At 43.5% G+C, this 5757-nt stretch overlaps 1 long non-coding RNA gene across 1 annotated transcript; it reads right to left on the bottom strand.

Moving 5' to 3' along the window:
* Positions 1-3080: 3080 nt before the first annotated feature.
* Positions 3081-5557, bottom strand: LOC130836705 (uncharacterized). Its single transcript, XR_009049215.1, has 3 exons — positions 5529-5557; positions 3657-3774; positions 3081-3195 (listed from the first exon to the last, which is right to left on the bottom strand). It is a non-coding gene; the product is annotated as an uncharacterized LOC130836705 (long non-coding RNA).
* Positions 5558-5757: the final 200 nt, after the last annotated feature.

The raw sequence follows: 5757 nt of genomic DNA, 5'->3' as shown, positions 1-5757 counted from the left end.
GAGCTCAGTAAAACTTTAATCTGTTTGTCTGCCAATGGGTGGGGCTGTGTTCCCATCTTGTTGGTTGTTTGGCCTGAGGCTACCCAGCATGAGCTTACAGGCTCTTTGGTGGGGCTAATGGCAGACTCTGGATTTGGGGAGGGCTCACACCAGTGAGCACTTTCCAGAACCCCCATCACCAGTGTCCCTGTCCCCATGATGAGCCACAACTTCCCCCCACTTCCACAGGCGACCCTCCACCACCAGCAGGTAGGTCTGGTTCAGTCTCCTATGGGGTCCCTGCCCCTTCCCCCCTGGGTCCTGGTGTGCACACTACTTTTTGTGTACCATCCAGGAATGGAGTCTCTGTTTCCCCCAGTCCTGTGGAAGTCCTGCAGTCAAATCCTGCTGACTTTCAAAGTCTGATTCTCTAGGTTGGGAAGTGGGGCTCAGAACCCTCACTCCAGTGGGTGGACTTTTGTGGTATAACTGTTCTTCGGTTTGTGAGTTGCCCACCCACTGGTCATGGGATTTGATTTTATCACGATTGCACCCCTCCTACCATCTCATTGTGGCTTCTCCTTTGTCTCTGGATGTGGGGTGTGTTTTTTGGTGAGTTCCAGTGTCTTTCTGTTGATAATTGTTCAGCAGTTAGTTGTAAATCCAGTGCTCCTGCAAAAGGGAGTGAGTGATTGAGTTTTGAAGGGAAGTCTGGCATAGGCAGGATGGCAGGAAAAAGAATTAAAAATTTAGATAAAATAAGCCAAGTCTCTCTCCTGACTTCTGAAAGGTTCTAAAATACTCTCCTCAGCATTGTTTTTTAAAGGAACTTTTATGTCACAAAAGTCCCAAATATGACACTGATTGGAGCTAAACAGTTCTGAATGTCTGGATTCCTCACAGCCCCATGATGAACTTTAGCCAGGGTTCTCAAATCCTGAAGTTTTAAAGGAACTATCACTGTGGCACTTGTGGCAAATGCAGGGTCCTGAGCACTAACCGTAGGGCTCAGGCTCAAGGATCCAAAGTGGGCCCAGGAGTCCCGCTGCTACCATGTGTCCCCAGGTGTTGCTGACAGAGGGGGTCCACACCCCCATGTTGAGGAAATAGTGGCCTGGGCACCACAGAGCATGGAGTCAAAGACCCTGACCATGCAGAGGCACAGTGGTCACCCACATCCAGGCCCAGACCCCTTGGGCCAGGCCTGCATGATGGTTGCAATTTAGTTACTTGGAAGCAAACATTTAGAACTGGAGATTATTTACACTGATCTGGGTCTCAGGCTTCTCTTGAGAAGCTTCATGTCTGCCAGCTCTGGGCCACAGCAATTCTGTACAATCCCAGTGGCCTTCTCATCTGCTCCTATGGCTTGCCTGGGCTGTGGTCAGTTGTGTTTGGGACTTTGAGGAGGCCTTGAGGATAGCATCCATTCAAATGAAATCTATCCACAACCCTCTGTCATCTGGTCCGGGCTTAATTTCCCATCCAGTTGAAAATTACACTATTCTTTTTTCATTTTTTATACCCAGAAGAGAAGGCTCCAGAGCCTGTCAGGTATGTCTGGTGGGTTCTGAGTGATGGAGTCAGGATTGGTCAAGCTGGATGGAGTAAGTCAGGTTGGTTTCCAGGCAAGGCAGATATCCCCTCTGTCCCTGGAATTGAACTTACCACAAATCTCAAAGAAGCAGCTAAGCAGTGAAGGAGAGCTACTAGGCATTGAGGGTACTCTGGTTAGGGACCAGGGAGAAGGGCAGAGTTTCCTATCCAGACCTCCAGGAAGACAGAGGACTGCATTGTGGGATGAAACCAGAGTGTGGGCCTAGCGGAAGTGCCTCTTCCTCTGTGACTGGCCAGCAGATGCTGTGGAAGCCTGCCCCATTCCAGGCACGGTGTAGGTGCTGAGACAGGCAAGGCCATTGAGCAGTGGCCTCTAACCCTAGCTGGGGAGACAGGCACGCATAACAAGATGAATTGAACCTTTTGCCCTGCCCACTGGGAAGCTCCCTGGGGCTTGGAGAAGTGGTGAGAGCATAGCATTGCTCATGTGAGCACTCAGGAGGAGGTACTTCCAGCTACAACGGGCCCTCAAAGGAGAAAAAGGCAAGAAGGAGGCACATGCACCATAAGCATAACTGTGTCAAGGTGACTGTAGAGGCTGAATATTGGCTCCCAAAGATGTCCACGTCCTAATCCCGGGAACCTGTGACTGATACAGGCAGAAAGGACTGCAGATGTGATTCAGTTAAAGATCTTGAGGTGGGAGATGATCCTGGATTATCAGGTGGGCCCTAAATGAAATCACAAGTGTACTTACAAGAGGGAAATGGAGGGAGACTTGACTGCAGAAGGTGGTGTGATGGTGGAAGCAGAGACTGGCGTGATGAGAATCTCACTGTAAAGGAAAAATCCAGATTTTTCCATCCTATGTAGAGAAAAGCCCCATTTTTCCTTACTGTGAGTTTCTTCCCTGGGCGTCTCCTGTATTAACTCACACAGAGTATTTTACTTCTGACACCTCGGGTCACAACAAGCAATTCTCTGTGACACCAGCTGGATGTCCTACAACTTAAATCATTTCTAACACTACCTACCTGGAGATAGCTAGTGTCAGATCCCACAGGTTAAGGGCCGAGTCCCATCAGACATTCCCCCCAACTTCAGATGCCAATCATAAGACCAGGTTGTCACCTGTGCTTCTGACCAACCAGTTACAGATCAGAGGTTTCAACAATCCCCTCTTTGGGTTCAATTAATTTGCTAGGGCTCACAGAACTCAGGGAAACACTTACTTACAATTACCAGCTTATTAAAGGGTATGACAAAGGATACAGATAAACAGCCGGATGAAGAGATACACAGGGCAAGGTCTGAGAAGGTCCCGAGTGCAGGAGCTTCTGTCCCCATGGAGTTGGGGTGCTTCACCTTCCCAGTGTGTATGTATTCACCAACCTAGATACTCTCCAAACCTCCTATGACTGGGATTTTATGAAGGCTTCCTCACATAAGCGTGATCAATTATTAAATCTGTTCCTAACCCTTCTCCCCTCTCTGGAGAACGGAGTGAGGAATTGGGGCTGAACGTTTCAAGCTTCTCATCATACCTTGGTCTTGCTGCTGACCAGCCACATCCAGGAGCCCACTCAGAGTTACCTCAATAGGACAAAAGATGATCCTAGTGCTTGTATCACTTAGAAATTCACAAGGGTTTTGGAAGTCCTGTGTCGGGGACAGGATCAAAGACAAATATTAGAATAAGAGATGTTCCTAATGTTTGTATCACTTAGGAAATTACAAGTTTACCAGGAGCTCTGTGCCAAGAACTCGGGGCAGAGACCAATATATATTTTTATCATCTCACACTCGCTGGTATGACCAACACATTGGGGATAACTGGAAGGTTGTGCTCAGTGGAGACCATCAACTGGAGTGCCTATGGTTCTTCTGTGTGTATGATTAGCTTAGGACACCTCACAGCATGGCAGCCTCAGGGTGATCAGGCTTCTTATGCTCCCACTAGGTTGCTCTAGAGTCAGCATTCCAATAGGATAAATGGAACATGCATGACTTCTTATGATCTAGCCTCAAAGGTCCTAGAACATTACTTCCACTGCATTCTGTTGCTTAAGTAGGTTCTAAGCCCAGCCTAGATACAAGGAAAATAGAGGAACAGATTTTACCTCTTGATGGGAAAATTGCCTTCGCGTTCAGGGTGGGAAGTAATTGATGATGAATGTCATGGAGACAAGTTATCACAAATAGAACATATCCAAATTGAAGCACAGAGATTTTTCAAAACTAAAAGAAAATACAGAAAAGAGAGTTAGAGACATGTAGAACACATGAGTGAGAGAGAAAACATGAAAATTGGAGTCCCATAAAGTGAGGAGAGAGAAATGGAGAAGAAGCAATATTTGAGGAAAGAATGGCTGAGAATTTTCCAAAATTAATTAAAGACATCAAAGCACAGATTCAAGTAGCACTGCACATCCCAGCAAGGTAACTACAAAGGAAACCACACTTAAGCACATTATAGTAAGGATGCTGAAAACCAAATTAAAAAAAGAGGAAATCTGAAAAGCACCTAAATAGGCATTCTGAAGCCTCTTCAATTCAGGGAAGGGGGCAGTTTCCCACACATGCAACCAAGTAATTATTGTACACCAGCCAAGTATCCAAGAATTCGATTCAATTCAACTCGGTTCTGACACTATATACCTGGAGATAGCATCAGATTTCACAGGCTTAGAGTTCAGTCCTACAAGACTGCCCACAACCAGCATTTCAGATGCCGGTCACAAGCCGAGGTGCTTCTGACCACCAGCTATAGATTGGAGGTTCTCATGACCCCCTCACTGGATTTCAGACCCCAGCACAAGTCCATTGTTTTTTTAGACAAAATGCTATGGCATGCAACAGACAACCATAACATAACTATTGTGTGCACTGGGAAACTTCATTGCAATATTCACCTTACTGTGGTGGTCTGGAACCAAACCTGCAATATCTCCAAAGTACTCCTGTATATTACCATCAAAGAAGCAGAAATGATTGATGGCTGACTTCTCAACAGAAGTGATGCAAACCAGAATACAATGAAACATCTTTAAAATACTGAAACAAAATAATTACCAGAACTTCATAGCCAAAGAGAATGTCCTTCAAAAAAGGAGGGATATAAGGACTTTTCAAGCATTAAAAAACCAAGAGAAATTCATTGTTAGCAAATTTATTATAAAACCTAAAACCTCAATAAAGTTCTTAAGACACAAGAAAAGTGATCCCAGAGAGAATTACAGAATTGAAAAAAGAAATGAAAAGCACAGAAAGGGTAAATATATGGGATAAAATAAATGAATACAAAACAATAAGAGTAATGTCATGGGGTGTAAAATACATGTAGAAATAAACACATATCAACAGTAAGGCAAAACTCAGGAAGAGTCTATGGAATTGAACTGTTTTGAGTATCTAACATTAATAGGGAAAAGGTAGAGAATATACATTGAATTAAGAAATGATAAAAAGTAATAATTTGTAGTAATTTGTTACATTTGCAACGAGAATGTTTGTCTCACTCTCTAGGTTAACTACAAAAAGACTAATAAAAGAAGTACAGCTAACTATAAAATGAAATAATCCAAAAGATTTGATTTGTCCTAAAGAAGTCAGTAGGGAAGAGAAAAAGGAAAGTTGGTCAAAGAGAAAAAATTAATAAGATAATAGATATCAACAGAATTATACATTAAATAGGAACAAGCTAAATATTGCAAGTAAAAGATCACAATTTCAGACTAGATTTTTAACAATCAACTAACTATATACTCCATAAAAGAAATAAACCTTAAATATAAGGACACCAAAGGGTTGGAATTTAAATGATGGGAAAAGATATACTAGGCAAATATTAACCAAAAGAAATTTGGTCTAGCTATACTAATGTCAGATACAGGGGAATTTGAGGCAAGAAGCATTAGTAAAGGTAAAAAGAGACATCATATAATGTCTTGGTCTACTCAAGTTGCTATAACAAAATATCCCTGACTGGGTACCTTAAAAACAGCAGAAATTTATTGCTTACAGTCCTGGAGGCTGGGGAGTCCTAGACTAAGGTACCAGTATGGTCACCTTCTGGTGACACCTCTCTTTGTGATTCATAATTGGTACCTTCTCACCACCTCCCCACACAGTAGAAGGAGCAAGGGATCCCTTTGGAGTCTTTTTTTTTTTTTGGTAAGGCACTAATCCTGTTCATGAGGGCTCCACCCTACTGACCTATAT

This window comes from Hippopotamus amphibius, chromosome 15, assembly GCF_030028045.1.
Source record: "Hippopotamus amphibius kiboko isolate mHipAmp2 chromosome 15, mHipAmp2.hap2, whole genome shotgun sequence".
Lineage (NCBI taxonomy): Eukaryota > Metazoa > Chordata > Mammalia > Artiodactyla > Hippopotamidae > Hippopotamus > Hippopotamus amphibius.
This window is presented reverse-complemented; position numbering and strand designations above follow the sequence as displayed.